This window comes from Lepisma saccharinum, chromosome 27 (assembly GCF_977018435.1).
Source record: "Lepisma saccharinum chromosome 27, izLepSacc3.1, whole genome shotgun sequence".
NCBI lineage: Eukaryota > Metazoa > Arthropoda > Insecta > Zygentoma > Lepismatidae > Lepisma > Lepisma saccharinum.
Genome location: NC_139255.1, coordinates 32,916,247 through 32,933,145, shown reverse-complemented (window position 1 = coordinate 32,933,145; position 16,899 = coordinate 32,916,247). Strand labels below are relative to the sequence as shown.

Sequence of the window (16,899 nt, the reverse complement as noted above, 5' to 3'; positions counted from 1 at the left end):
TGTTTCCATCAGCTACAATAATTCTTCACATCAGCCTTAATTTCATATCAGCATGTATCTAGATATATTTATTTTCTGGGATTAAAACCCATTTCGTTTGCACTTTTCTAAATACACGATGACTTTTCGTCGTCTAAGCTTACAAAAAAATCATGTTACTGATACCATTCGATCTTCTTTCATATTGTCTTCTCCTTTTTCCTGATAGTTTTCTTCGTAATTAACTTCCTTCTGTGCCTAACTGTTCTATCTTATTTCTCTTTTGTTCGTACAGTTGAAAAGTTTACTTCCATTTTCCATATTACTTTCTTTGGCATCTTTGCTTTTACAGGTTTAGGTTTGATCTTCCACTATCGGTCTCATTGTTAGATTGAGTGGTGATATAAATTAGCACATATTATTCTTTCCTAAGATATCATTTGCTGAATAGATTTTCCACCAACGATGGGTATTATATATCTTTTTACAGGAACTAACATTAAAGAACTAAAATTTTCTTCCTTTCAAATATATCATTAATATTTGCCCAAACTAATAATTCCACGAATTTATCTTCTGGTGAACTGGAACTTACTCAGACACTTTATTAATTCTAGAAACATTCGCTTGCCAGTCTATATAAATCATAACACCCTCTTACTTTGCACTAGTCAGTCTTATTTGTTTCTTCCAATTCTTTCAAATACTCGTTGCTTGTCACTATCATGTTTTCTTTTTCTCTTCCTCTTTTTCTTTTCTTTCTTCTATTTTCTTTTCTATTCTTCTCAAGATCCTTTTTCCTCCTCTTCCAACTTTCTTCTAATAAAGAAATTACTTTCATTTCTCTCTTCTTCCAATCTGGTTTCTGCCAAGACATCTTCTGTTCTACATCTTCATCAAATGCATGCTCTCCTTGTCTTTTCCGTTTCGTCTTCTTCTTTCTTCTCTTTGGCGAAGTAGCATCAGAATCCATTTGATCTATGTCGACCCTTTTTAGCATATTCTTAACTTTCTTCAGGTTCCTTTCTATTTTTAATTTCTTTCTCTTCCTCTTCTTCCATGTATTTACGTGAATACATCTAAATCTCATTTTAGTTTTCTTCCTTCTTTGTTTACATCTTCGATTAGGTGTATGCTTATTTTCTTCCTTCGTCAGAGACTCGTCACCGGAACTCTCTTCTTTCATCTTCATTTCGACATTAATCTCTTCATCATTACATTGACAACTAAATTTTTCATCTCTTTCTATTCCTATTTCATCTTCTTCTATTTTCTCAACTGCCTCTTCTTTGTTTACTTCGCTTAACTCTATACCTTCTTATTCTATCTTGCTGCTGTCATACTCGTCATTGGAACTTTCCTCTTTCATCGTCCAACATCTATCTTCTATCAGGACCTTAGCTTCTTCTATCTTGTTTTCGTTTTCTTCTATTCTGGAAACATCTACTTCTGTCTTGCTGTCATTTTCTTCTGTTCTTCAAACGGCTAATTCTATCTTGTTTTCGTTTTCTTCTATTCTGGAAACATCTACTTCTGTCTTGCTGTCATTTTCTTCTATTCTTGAAACAGCTACTTCTATCTGAGAATCGCTTTCCCCCGTTTTCCTTTCTGGACTTTCATTTCTTCGTTCATTTTCTTCTCTAATCTCTGAAACCTCATCCTCGCTTCTTATATTCATTTCTAAACTCGTGCTCTTGATCAACAGCATTGTTTCCTCTATTTTGCTTTCCAACGACTTTCTAATTTCCTTCACACGTTTCATTCAATCTCAAGAACATCTCATGGGTTTCGCATGTCGAAGCTTCCAATTTCCTGCTGTTTTCCTCGAGCCTTTCTTCCATCTTTTTATTACTTTCTTCTAACTTTTCTTTTAATTCTCTACTATTTTCATCTATCTATTCTTCTAGCTTTCTTTCTAATCTTCTGCTATTTTCTTTCATCTGTGTTTTTAATTATCTATTATTCTCTTTTGCTTCTCTGCTATTCTCTTCCATCTGTGTTTTTAATTCTCTATTATTCTCTTTTGCTTCTCTGCTATTCTCTTCCATCTGTGTTTTTAATTCTCTTTCTAATCTTCTGCTATTTTCTTCCATCTGCATCGATAACTTCTGGAACATTTCTATCATGTTCACATCTTCCGTCTTCTTTAGTTTTTCCTTCATTCTCTCTTCTTTTCCATTTATCCTTTCTTCCTTGCAATTTTTGCATACGTAATATCCTCTTTCACTTACTCCTATGTACTTTTCTCTTCTCATCTTCTCACATAGCCAATGTTTCATTTCTTTGCATGAGCTGCAAAGATTAGTTTCTTCCTTATTTCCCTCTTTTCCACAACAGTTTAATATTTCCTTTCTGTCTTCCATTTCCTCCATTATAGTTTCTCTGTCCTCGTCCTCGACTTTATTTGCTTTCTCCATCTTGGCTTTCTCTCTCTTAGCTTTCTCAGTCACAATTCTTCTAGCCGCAACGTTGGTCGCCACTAATGCTACGAACCTGGGGGTACGTACTTAAATGTTATTTACCACGGCTACAGAAATATCTTAATCTCAGGGGGATAGATTCTTTATTCGAGAATTCCAAATAAGAAAGCGTTTTATAGCCAAGGGGATATAGTTAAATGCGGATCTATATTCTGGAAACTATACACAATACAGAGAAAATATATAGCGAAGCTTGTATATACATTGAAATATATAATAAATATATGTATAATCGAAAGGAAATCTTCTTCTTCTTTTCTTCTCACAATTTTGGGGAAAAGGCTTCTTCTTCTTTTAAAGGGCTTCTTCTTCTTTGATTATCGAAAAGGCAACTTCTTCTTTTCTTCCTTCTATTTTGGTAAAAGGTTTCTTCTTCTTTTATCATTCTCCTCTATGGTAATAGGAAGGCTTCTTCTTCTTTCATCAATTTCTTCTATGATAAAATATATGAATGGCTTCTTCTTTCTTCAATTTCCACTTCTTTTCTTTTGTAAAAGGATAATCTTCTTTTTCTTTCTTCTACCTTTTATGACAATCTCTTTCTTCTATTTACAAAAAATAGTCATCCCCTTTTATTCATCGCTGTTTCTTATTTCCTCTATTCATTTCAATTCTTATTTCTTCTTTCAGCAGCAATTCTTATTATCTTGTTTATTTGTTTATTTGAGAAAATTTCAGATACAGCACAGGTGGCCATTTTACACTGAAATTGTCAACAATGAGAAAGCAATAATTATAATAAGCATAAAAATAAAAAATAAAATAAAATAAAATAAATAAATAAAAATAAATAAGAAATAATTAAGAGTAACAAAACAACATAAAAGTGAATAGCAAATGAACAAAAAAATAAGTAAGAGATGGCACTATGTGATATTAATTACAAGTATTTCTTCTGATAGAAGACCGAAAGGCAAACTCGGAGGAAAATATATCAATACTTGAGGGGAGATCATTGTATTGTGCTGCAAGTCTATAAAAGAGAGATCTTTTCTGAATTTCTAGTCTAGGTTTTTTAGTATAAAATAACCTTGTATTGCGAGTTGTGCGCATAGGTACTCTAAAGTGGAATTCCTCAAGGAGTGTGTTGCAGCGGATTTTGCCATTCACAATTTTGTATAAATAACTGAAATCATTCTGCAAACGTCGCTGATAAGCAGTTTGTAAGTTTAGAAAAGACAAGAGATGCGGAGATGAAAAATTGCGTAATGAGGGAACCCTGTGACGGACTATAGCTAGGAAGAAGTGAAAGACTGAATCGAACCTGGAGAGGTGAGTGGGACATGCCATGGACCAGACGGGAGAGCAGTATTCTATTATTGGGGAGATGAATGATGTGAAGTACAAAGTGAGAGCTGAGATGTCACTAATTTCAGTGAAACGGTAGAGTAAACCTAAGAGACGCATGGCCTTTTTTGTGGTGCATAAAATATGTTCCTCAAATGTGAGCTTTTGGTCGAAAACAATGCCTAGGTCTTTGTGAGAGGATACTGCTTTGATGTTATTGCCAGAGATGGAGTAAGATGACTTTAACAGATTCTTCTTGAGAGAGATAGTGAGAGTAGAACACTTGTCAGGATGTAATGTAAGATCCCATGTCAGGCACCAGGAAGTAAATGTTGCTATGTCATTCTGAAGAAGATGAGTATCGTCGGAAGTGGAGATTTCCCTGAAAATTTTACAGTCATCTGCGAGAAGAAGGTAATTGCTAGAGGGAGCTGTGAGATGGTCGGCAAGGTCATCGACGAATAATATAAACAAGAGAGGTCCTAGAACACTACCCTGTGGAACTCCAGAGAGGACAGGAAGAAAGTTAGAAACAGTTCCAGGAAGAACAACACGTTGTTGGCGATCGCTAAGGTAGTCTGTGAGAAGGGTGAGAAATTTGCCATGAATGTTGAATCTATTGCATAATTTGTGAATCAGAAGACGATGACTAACAGTATCAAAGGCTTTGGCCAGATCAAAGTATATTACATCTAATTGTGAATTATTTGAAATGCATTCCATAGCATGTGATAGTAAAACAGACAGGTTTGTAAGACAGGAGCTACCAGGAAGAAAACCATGTTGCTTAGAGCTTAAGTACGGAGAAACAAATTTGTACAGTCTGTCTTTGATTACTTTTTCACAGATGATGGACAGAGGAGAGAGTAAGGAGATTGGTCTGTAAGATGAAACAAAATTTTTGTTACCACTTTTGTGAATCGGTGTGATGTTAGCTTGTTTCCAAGCGTGAGGAAAGATGCCTTCCGAAAAACATCTGTTCAAGAGATGAGATATTCTTATATTCTCGATAAATTCTTCTATTTATCCTTTCCACAGCAAATTCTTATTTCTTCTATTTTTCTTTGCCACTGGAAAAAGTCTTATTTCTCTCATTTATCGCAAATATTCTCTTTTACCATATCTCTTCTCAATAATATAAACAAATCATTATGCTGCATTCCTTGTAGAGAATTAAACCAAAGCTATAGAGGATTTTTAGGGGCGTCTAATCTGACGATAGCGCCCCCTCCTAAAACAACAACCAAGGGAAATAACCAGGATCGCTAATAACAAGCGCTGCCGATGGCCCAGTGCGACTAATAAAGAGCGCAACCGTAAAGTGCTTCGGGGCGTCTAATTTGACAACAGCGCCACCGGGGACAAGCAACCAAAACATGGCGACGTTCTCCTCGCCAGAGAATCAAAAAGAGATACATTTCTGAATTCATTTGCTCACTTAATAACTTTCCTAATTGTTTCATATATGAACATGTTCTTAATTATCTTAATTTGCTATATACAACATTTTATTCACTTCTTCTATAATTTTTATACTCTTCCTTTATATATTTTTCATTTACTATAATATATATAATCGATCTTCTCCGCTCCTAGTTTGTACAGTCTTAGAAAATAATACCTGGGCCACGGGACGTAGAATTTCGTAACGTCTTAAAGCCTATTGTTTATGCAACCCAAATAACAAAATATTCGCTTAAGTTTGCCTGGTGATTCCGAGTTCTCGGGAAGGATTGAGCTTTGATAGCATGAGTCACATGACTCGTGCCCCAGCCACAACAAACAGCTGGGTGCTACGATGCCTCCAGAAGAAAATTTCAGGAACTGGTTTCTTGACAAGAGCTACTCGTAAGGAAATACTATTCTTTCAAGTGATATTAGAGTCATTGTCAAGAATGTTCGCTTAAATGATGGTTCTCATTACAGACCACATGCCACACGTTAATTGTTTTAAGTCCAGTTCATGCACTGGACCTACAGATTAAAGTAGGATCCGAACCAAATGCGTCTCTATTTGGTATTGAATTCGGAAGCCTTTCATTACATGGCGAAGACGTTACCACTACGACATCAGAGAGGCAATGGAACCCCTTGAAAAGAGATAAGCGAAAATTGCTACGTGACAAACCATATTTGCCCGTAAATTTTAAAAATAAGACAATATTTTGTACTGACAGTTTCGAACCGTGGGAGTCCCGGGTTCGATACCCGGTGGAGGCACAAATGGTTCGGATCCCACTTTAAACTGTAGGTCCAGTCCCGATTAGCATTACTGCGCATAAAGTGGACTTAAAACACCAAATCAAACCAAACCAAATCGAACCGTGGGAGAGGCATATAGTTTTTTGTACCATCGTCCATTTCACGAGTTTATAATTCTTCCTCACCGACACGAGTAACGCGAGTGGTAGAAGAAGAGCGAAGTAAAATAACTGAAACAGAAATAATAGGAAAAAGCGAAATAAATTTTATTCATAATATTCTGCAGTCACTTGAGTTGTATTCACGGGATGCTATCTTTAAAGAAAGCCGTGGTCTCTTCCTTGTCTTTTTCGCTTTCTTTGTGCTCTTGCTTCCCCCGTCACGATTGGTCTAAAACTAATTAATGCGACGTTAATTAAACAATCCAAACAACGAAACAATGCACAATCAACTGCACAAAACAACATTCCAAATGTTTTCGAATCGGAAAACAATTGAGATGCTGTAAAATGACTTAAGATGCAGTAATAAAGTGGGAATTCGGTACCGTATAGAATTAAATCGGTAGAGATGTTCGATTTGATTGGATGTTTGTTATTTAGATTTGCTATTCTTTCACTTTTGGCAAATAGCGACGATGAAGATGAATGATGCTATGATGAAATTGATGAAGGGACACTCACCAAGGACACCCTCGCCCAAGTCGAGATTCTAACCAGGGACCCATGGCATCGTAGCGCGCTGTGCTAACCACTCCTCCATGGAGTGGACATTATACCATATTTTGTATGCTCCATTGGGATCAATCAATGGAATGAATAGGCATATTATATGATTAATAAATTCATATCATAATACCACGTCATATTATTCGGCACGAAGTAACATCAGAGACATTCAATCTTGCATTTTTGCCTTTCAACTAATTCTTTGAATTCAGGTTAATCACAACAATAAGATAAATTATGAAGCAAATGATAGTGAATGTGGGATATTATTACGAATTACCTGACAGAAACAACATTAAGCAGGCTCGGTGGTCAAGCTCATTAAGTGATTGACATTCGATATCGTCGCCAAAGTTCCCGGGTTTGAGTACCGTCCTTGTCGGGGGTGTTTGACTATTTCGTCATCAATTTCATGTAATGGTCACTCGTCCTTATCGTCGCGATCATCGAACAGGGAATAAAAATTATAAAAATAAATACGATGGAAGAGTACTTATTTCATCTCTCACGAAATCTCCTACAAAACCGGAATATATGAAATACATGTATATTCATTCACATACATTTTCGATTTCTATATTTAACTAATCGAGACCGAGAACGGGAGAGCAATTTTCAATTCGACATACAGAGAGACGGAGACACTGTCAAGTCTCGTTTCTTCTTGGCACCTCCGTAATCGAGTTGTTCTGTTTGTCATTGGCTTTGTATTGGCAATTATTGTCATTATTCTTCCCCTGCAGGTAAACCATAACGATGAATTATGATGAAATGAAGCAGATAAAAGGGCAAGAACAAGAAAGTCATGCCTGTTCGGGACTCCAACCCAGAACCTTATGTAACGAGATTTGAAATTCTGGAGAAGGCGTCCGTGTTTCGCTTGGTTTTCTCTTTCCTCTACTTCTCTTATATTATCATACATGTATAATAAAAATGGATCTGATACGATATGTTGCGATTCATAATTGTGCTGGTTAGATGCTACAGATGTGAACTCCAACCTGCAATATATTATTCCCTTTTGTTTCGTATCTGGTTGAACATGAAATTTTCTTACACTGTGACAATTTCTTTCTTAGTTTTGGTTTGGTGCACAGATATGCTAATCTGGACTCGACCTTCAGTTTAAAGTGGGATACTAACCACTATGTGCATCCACCGTGTATCAAACCCGGGATCCACTGATTACAAGGCAACGACGTTATCACTACGCCATCAAGGAGGCCCCATGACAAAATGTTATTCACTCGATCTCTACCTTAATTTATTTGAGCATTTACATTTTCGTTTTCTTCTTCTTTTTTCCTTTTGTTAACTACTCTTATACAACTCTTTTTGCGTCTTCGAATTTCTTCTTGTTTCAGGAAAAAATAATACATGCAGGCTGTATAAAAATCCCCCGTTCAAATAGATAAAACGTTCACTCTCGAGAACTAATTTACATGTTTATCACTAACGTAACCATTAGGAAGGAAATTATTGAAATGTTAACTGATATAACTGCAGATGAAACAATACTTACAGCCACTGACGAAATATCTATTCTTGTGTAGCCTCACAGACAACAAGTATCTGGTGAGTCATTCACTCTTGCTGACTACGGGCGAAGGTCACTGAACTAAAGGGTGGTGGCAAGCAAGCAGGCTTCTGCTCCACCAAAGACGAGGTCACGTGTTCCAGTTATCAATGGCGTACGAAATAAGGAGGAACACAGCTATCTGACGTATGTTTTGGTCCCGTCATTGCACGTAAAACACTTTATCATCGTGGCCTTGAAGTTCCCTCAGGGCACTCCTACGTAAAGGCTTCTCAGCTACAAGGATATCTTCCCCATTGAGTGGAGGAGAAGTGGGTGCGTATAGAGGTCATTCAACTTTCGTATTCTTTTTCATTTCAGAACCCGTGCTGTATTGTCGACTTAATCCAATCTATCCGATGTAGGTTTTAGGTTCTGTTTCTGTTCGGTTATTTCACGTTGTCTTCGTGCTTATGTTATTCGCGACGAAGGTTCTGGATTCGATAATCTGGACAATAACGGGATTGTGTTGGTTGCTTGATTTGGTGTCTTAAGTCCACTTTATGTCCTGTTAGGCTAATCGTGAATGGACCTACAGTTTAAAGGGGGATCCGAACCACTATGTTCCTCCACCGAGTATCGAACCCGGGATCCCTTAATTACAAGGCGCCCACGATCCCACTGCGCCATCAGGGATTGTGTACGAAACGAATGAATCAAATTTGAGTGATATGATATGCAACCATTGGAAGACTATTGAAAGAAAAGCAATGGGAACCTGCCAGTTTTTCTACTGCAGACAGGAAACCATAAACATGGAAGAGAAGCTTATATTCTATGAAACCTGACGCTATGTGCTCGAATACTGGCTAAATATAATCCATAGAGGCATAGCAACGTTAAACAACCTCTTATATGATACATATAGGTTTAAAAAGGTCGAAATACAAAGATTGTGTGCGCCTCACTGATGGCGTAGTGGTAAGGCCTTGTAATCAAGGGGTCTGGGGTACGATACCAGTGATCGCACATAGTGGTTCGGATCCCACTTTAAACTGTATGCACTTCAGATTAGTCTGTCTGTGCCGGTGACTCAGTCGGTAACGCGTCTGACTACCGTGCTATAGGTCCCGGGTTCGATTCCCGGCCGGTTCAAGCCCGGGAACTTTTCTAACGTTGGAAGCGGCCCCAGCGCCCACCCAGCGTCGAATGACATGGGTACCTGGGGGAAACCCTGGGGGTAAAGGCGGTCAGGGGCGTGATGCTGATCACATCACCCCCACTCACGAACGAATCAAGAAAGTGTGGGGCGTTACCCCCCCACACCCCCTATACGCCTTCATGGCGTAGCGCCAAGCACAGGTGAGAACTTTACCTTTTTTTTCATTTTTGCATAAAGTGGACTTACAACAAAATTTAAACTTGCGATAAAGATTATGATAAGGTATTAAAGAATTGGGTCTAACACATTTTTTTATTGTTTACCAATGACATTGTTAACTAATATTCTTAATTTCAGTTTCAAGATGAAATCGTCTACGAAATAAAAGGAGTGGGTTCATATTTCTGTTACGAAATTCCACTTTTGTAGTAGACCTGTGCCACACTAAGTTGTGACAATAAACAAATCTGAGACACTTTCAAAGTATTAAATTGCTATCTACGTATTTGGGAAAAATCTTTCAATATAATACTTTTTTTGGACGCGTCAAATCATAGTATTTAATTCCTGTTTTAGCAGCTTTACGAAACCTGATTTTTTTGGGGGGGGGGTTACAAATGCCCTTTCTGCTCCCGTCAAGTTACGCCTATGACAAACAGGAATTCAAAGTAAAAGACTGTCCCGACTAAATCGGGAGACACGTCTGATAGATTTACAATTGGGAAAATCATAATTAAGCGTGTAGTTGAAAACAACCTATTTTCATATATTGCATGCAGCTCTACTTTTTCTGCAATGTGGATTAAGAACTGGGGACGTGGAGAAGCACAACACTCCACGTAACCAATAGTCACGTGACCCTCTTTGCTTTCCTGTCATGTTGACCTTCGCGTGGAACACATTTCTCGGTGTTAAGACAGGCAAAATCACCCGATCATCGAAGGGTGCAATATGTGTTGACTACCCTCCTGCATTACTTGCTCCTATTGAAGCCTTATGGGGAAGAACTTTTTTCCATGACTGTACAATGAGCTCTGCTCTTGTTTATATGGCGTGCTGCCATCTATCGTCGCTTTCGGGAACATTTCTTCCTTGTGATTTTAATTGTGTCGTCGGAAGTGGCACGTGACACCACTTCTTCCATTTTTGTTTAAATTCGGTACGAAATTGTTCATCTTCCAATAACCGTACATTGAACTTCCAAAATCCCCGTCCTCGTCCAACTGAAGGTACATCCGAACTCATGTCAGTTGGACACTTAAATGATCACTAAAGCACGTTGGGAAAATTCTAATCGCAGATATTTTGCTAATCATGTGTGCACTAACGTAAAAACGATCAATCCGACTCGCTGTGTCGGCACGTATGTACGTGTAGCCGTCTATCTTCGGACCTTTAGCCACCCAAACATCGTGTAGTTTAAACCCTTCAACCAGCGTCTGCAAGCTAGGTGATGTATGGAATCCTGGATATTGGTCCTCTCTTCTTAGAGTACAATTAAAATCACCCACCAGCACAATGTTTTGACGAGAGCCACCTAATGCCTTCGCCACGTCTGTAGCGTAAAATATGTTCCGAGTATTTCTAGCGTTGGTGCATAAACATTACAAAACCATATGTTTCCTATTTGGATACATGTGATACGACCAGACGGGTGATGGTAAACTTCCGATATATGTAGGCCTTCTTTCACAACTATGGCGGTTCCTAGAGAATTGTGAGTTAAATTGTTATACACGGTATATTCACTGCCCAGACAGAAATCATCGGTCCCGACTTCTTGCAGGAAAATTACATCCAGGTGACTTTGCTTAATATAATCTAAGAATGCATTGCTTGACACTAGATTTCATCTTGTTAATGTTTATTATTGCAAAATGATATATGGGGGTCGTCATGTGGGATTCTGTACTATTGTACCCGGTGTGAATGTTATGTGCAGTTACTGACGGTAAACTATTTACCTTTTTCAATTTCACTATGACATGCGACAAACATAACCCTAATAACATTATAACGCGGACAACACACTTCATAACTAGGATATGGTAGACAAATATCACACATTGACTTCAAGCGACCAATCAGAGCCGCCGCTAGATTTCGCACTTTGTTCTCTTGTCGCACTCATCGTTCTACGCAGTCGCCGAGACACTGGAGACACCGAACGATGAGGGCCATCTTGCCGCCGTGTCGACGCCGTATCGTTCGTAGGGAGACTGCGTTTCTTCTTCTTTTTTGGTTCCTTCGTTGTTTTCGGCAGAGCGCCTGATGCGGGGGACGCCGTCTCGGAGTTCCCACCTTCACCGACATGATCATCATCTGCCTGCTGCATCGGACTATGGGGCACCTCTAGGGTAACGTCCATTGTTTCTTCCCCATTCTTCTCTGCTACGTGGGCTGCTTGGTTGACATTAACTTGGTCCACACTGACGGGGATAGGAACGTCTGCCGTTGTCTTGTTTTCTACACTGGGTGGTAAAGTGGAATCTGGAACGGTATTTTTAGGTACATCCTAAGTGAAGCTTGTACGTTGCCCTCATTTTTCCTGGTCTCCGGAGCGTTTCAGATGCACAGGTAGTATAGTGGGTGTCGGGGTCATCATTTTCTCAGCAGCCGGTACATTCCTCGGGACAGGACGCGCCGCCCCGGCATAGGACGTATCTTCGGGTTTCTCCATTTGACGACGTCGGGACGGACAGGTAACGTAAAAATGATCACTAAGGTCACAGTAACTGCAAGTACGGTCTTGCCCGCTATATGTCACCCAGTATCGTCCGCCACTGATTGTGACGTACGATGGAATCGCACGAGTTAGATTCATTTTGGCGATTTTACGGCCAGATCTTACCGGATAAATATGATCACTGGAATACCGTTCATCGTCCAAGGATATTATCTGACCGTTCGTACTTAGCACCGGTCGAATAGCGTCATCGGACAGTTCACTCGGGACAACGTGCACTCTAACTATCACGTAATTTGCATCCGCCCACGTAACAAGCACTGGACAATCCCCGTCTTCGTCACTATATTTATATTCTCCGTTTGACTGCAGCAACAACTGTTCACACACTACTTTCGATAGTAGTTTCAGAAAGATACAACGTCTATAATTGTCTACTTCAATACTTACGACTTGTTCCGGTTTCAATTTCATCGTCTTGCTAATCCAATTGTGTATTTTCGTCGAAGTCGTTTTCCTTCGCACTTGACTGAAGTTCAGTTTTAGTGTATTCAATCTCTTGATTACCATGTTGGCAGCGTCGCCTTGTTTCACTTCAACCGGACTCGCGAGTAATACGCGCTACGTGACTTCGAGCTATTAGAGAAACGCGCAAACACAACCGTCTCAGACCACTGCTCGAGTCAGACTGTCAAACCGCTCGGCCATCCTGACTACTTGATGGCACCTTGATCACATACAATGTTACGAAGTAATGGTAATCAACAAGAGTCAGGTGAAAACAAGCAACATTTCATAATTGTTATTGTTGTCTCACATATAAATCGAAGTTGAAGTTCTTTTTTCCCTGAGCTGCACAAAATATATGATCCTATAGGCATTTAGGACATGTAAACAGCAAAAAGAAAACAATTTATCAGGAGTGGGATTCGAACCCACGCCCTCATTCGAGGACCAGAATTCCTCAACCACACACCCGTGGAAGCCTTCGCTTGAGTCTGGCGCCATAGACCGCTTTTTTTAATTTTTTTTATTGTCTCATTCTGATATACAAGTTATGGAATTACATTGTTTTTACATAAGTGTATTACTGCTATTACAATTTGTATTTCTATCTGGTTAACCTTTACATTTTTGTTTGACCTAAATTAAGTATAAAGCACTAATAAGAAATTTGCATACCATTTCTTCCTTGCTTGGAGAGGAATCTTTTCGTATTGTTCTTGCAAGAAGATACTGAATTGTTTCTGAAAACTGCTCTCGTCATTGTGAAATATATATAATAAGTATTCTGTTATCAACCATTGTACTGCTCGTTGTTTTGTTGGTGGAAAAAAATTGAAATCAGGAAAAACTATATCTGTATCCGTAAACTTTGTTAATGAGGTGCGGCATATACGACTGAGCATTGTTCGCAATTTGTTCCACGCCGTGGAGGAGTTGCGACACTTGGTTATCCTGTGGGCTAAAGAGTCAGGCACGTTGCATGATATACAGTTAGGAGAGTCACTGATTCCATATTGGTATGTCCTATCTCTTGTCACTATAACACGATGAACCACTTTGTACCACATTGATTGGCCCGCTTTTGAAAGGTGTTTGGCGGAGACATTTTCCCATATTTGAGGCCAATTATGTGTATTGAAATCCCTGACTATTCGTGGTACGGCGTGCTTGAAACTATTGATTTCTCTATATAACTTTTTAACAGATGGTGTAATTGTCTCATGTCGTAATAACTGGTAGCATACCTGTAAAGCGATGTCCTTATAAAACAAAAACAATTTGGGGATACTTTGGATATCGATGGGAGCTTCTAATGGAATGTTTCGTATTATCGTCTGTATACATGCTTGGGTCGTTGACTCGTGCAGTGAGAAAGCTGTTTGAAGGCCAGTCTGTACAAACAATGATCTTGCCTGTGTGTTCACGTGTATTAGTCCCAACACCTGTCTTCTCTGATAACGTGACCTCATTTATTGCCACCCGGAAAATTGTATCGTGCCACAAAAAGCAGCCAACAGCTTTGTTGACCTTGGCTAAGTGCTGTGGTTTGAAAGACAGGATTTTTGCTACATACCAAAGTTGAGAGAGAGCAAAAACGTTGATAAATCTTACTCGTGTTTTTAAACTCGGAGAGCGCATCTTGTTCACTCTGAGGACGTAGATTGCCCTCTCGCACGTAAGTTTATTATTGGCTTCGATCGTTTCATCGATATTTGCATAGAAGTTTATACCTAAAACTTTTATTTTCTTGTCTACAGGGATCTTCGCATTGTTTGTGAAAGGATTCTCCTTGCCAAGGGCCATCAGGAATGACTTTCGATTGTTTAGTTTTGCTCCTGATGTGAGCTCGAAAGTATGTATTTGGCTTTTAACACTGTACAGATCTCTTTCATCCTTGAGAAAAATCGTGACGTCGTCCATGAAACTGCCAACTTGTATTGTGGTGGAAGCCATAGAAATACCCTGTAAATGATGCTGGATACTAAACAAAAAGGGGGCTATTGTGAGGACGTACAATGTGCTACTCAAGGGACTACCTTGTAGTACACCCCGTCGCATTTTAAAACTTGTTGTCAAGAAACCATTTATTTTGAGTTTTAGCAGCATATGATTATATAATGTTTTTATCCAATTCATAAAAGTGTCTCCGAAGCCATATGCTTCTAAGACTTTGTACAGATATTCGTGACTCACTCTGTCATAAGCTTGGGAAAAGTGTAAAGATAGAATTGCCTCTGATGCATTCTTATTTTGTTTGGTAATAATTACGTCTCTTATCGTTTGCAGCAAGTGATGTATACTTTGAGACGTATTACAAGCGAACTGTAAATTGCCAATAAGTTTGACCATATATTTTTTAGACGCTGATTTATGCACCTACTTATAATTTTGATATCACTACTCAATATGGAAATTGGCCTAAAATCTGTAACGAATTTTGGATTTGCCTTTTTGGGAACTAACACTATAACTCCCGTGCTACTGGTCTTCCCTATTGTCCCTGTTGTCAACACTTCGTTGACCCATTCCGTTAATTCGTCCCCTATTAGATCCCAGAAACATTGATAGAATTCTGATGGTAGTCCATCTTCGGCTGTAGTTTTATTCCTAGGAGCTTTGAATACTGCATCATGAACCTCCTTTTTACTAAACGGTTGTGTGAGCTCAGTTCTTTCATTTTCCGTCAGTGATGCAGGGAGGTAGTTCAAAAAATTACATTGCGTTTCTGTTGGATTAAAGGCTTGACCAAGAAGATTTTTATAGTATTGCAAAAACATGTCGTGTATACCAAAGTAAGTATATATATAGTTGAAAAAGTAGCGCAGTCTTCCCTCCCGAAGCTGAAAAAAGAGGGTCGTGGCCGGTCCCAACCCTGACGTCACTCACAGGACAGGGGTGACTCTGTCACTGACCTTTCCGCTTGTTATAGGATCTGCATTTGTGCGAGAGAGTGTGAAAGTGCCTTGTTTTTCCTTTTTCTGTAGCTTGTGTGATAGTGGAGATTTTTTTTTTTTTGCAACAACAATAACATTTAAGGAAGATGCCGTGCAATTGTGCTGTTGCTTTGTGCCCGAACAACGCAAGAAATACTGTAGGTGTAAGCTACTTTTCGTTCCCAAAGGATCCGATTACGTGTAAGGTATGGGTTTCAAAGTGTAAGAGGTTAGATCCTGTTAACGCCAAAACAGCGACAGTGTGCTCATCGCATTTTCTGGATGCTGATTACGAACGGAACTTAAAAGCAGAACTGCTGAGCATTGCCTGTAGACCGCAACTTAATAAAAACGCTGTACCAAGTTTAAATTTGCCTGGTTGTGTGGTGAATTGTAGTAGTGTGCAACAGCCAAATGACATAATTGATCGAAGTGGACGTGCCAATAAACGTCAGATTAGAAAGCGAGCATTGGAAAAACTTGAAGAGTTGTCTCCTCGCAAAAGAATTTGCATGGCACATAATTCAGAGACTTTGAGTACTGGAAATATATCCAATCTGCAAGAAGATAGTGAGTTCGAAACGCTGACAAAGAAATTAAAATGTGCTGAAGAACAAATAAAGAAACTGCAGACACTACATGATGAAAGTGCTAAGAAAGTAAACAAAGTAAAGAAACAATGCAATCGTTTATTACATAAAGTGAAGAATTTACAAATTAGCAATAAAAGTTTGAGGCAACAGTTAGTAAAACTTCACAAATCAAAGCAATCTGCTTTCAATGTGTCTAAGAAAGTAAGGGAAATTCTTCGACCAGTGTTTTCCTCCAACCAAATCGAATGTCTTCTTAGCCACAAAAGCAGACCGAAACTGTGGTCGAGAAGTGATATTGTAAGTGCATTAGCACTTAGGCATGTGTCAAGAAAAGCTTACACCTACATGAGGAAAAATATGAAAATCCCTCTTCCAAGCATTTCCACTTTGCGTCACTGGACAAAAAGTTTCAAGTGTAGACCAGGCCTTCTGAAAAGTGTTATTGATGTTATGAAGAGTTATGGAGAATCACTTCAACCACACCAAAAGTGCTGCGTATTATGCTTCGACGAAATGAATATATACTCCAAAGTTGCGTACGATGCTGAGAGTGACACTGTCATGGGACCGTTCAAGAATGCACAGGTAAATAATTTATTACTTTACTTACAAGTAGAATTAACAAGTTATTTATATAATGTTAGAACGTAACAGAAGTCAAATTCTAGCATAACGAATGAGCAAGTAATCATTTTCATTCATTCATCATTGAGAGCCTTTCCGATGGCGCAGTTCTGGAGTCGTCACCTTTCAATCAAGTGGTCCCTGGTTTGATTCCAGGTGGAGGCACATAGTGGTTAGGATCCCATTTTAAACTGTAGGTCCA

The 16,899-nt window shown here is 38.9% G+C and overlaps 1 protein-coding gene across 4 annotated transcripts in view; it reads left to right on the top strand.

Annotated features, from left to right (window-relative positions):
* LOC145980337 (putative peptidase C1-like protein F26E4.3) overlaps nucleotides 1-16,899 on the top strand; it is a 316,609-nt gene that overhangs the window by 232,234 nt on the left and 67,476 nt on the right. The window lies entirely within an intron of this gene.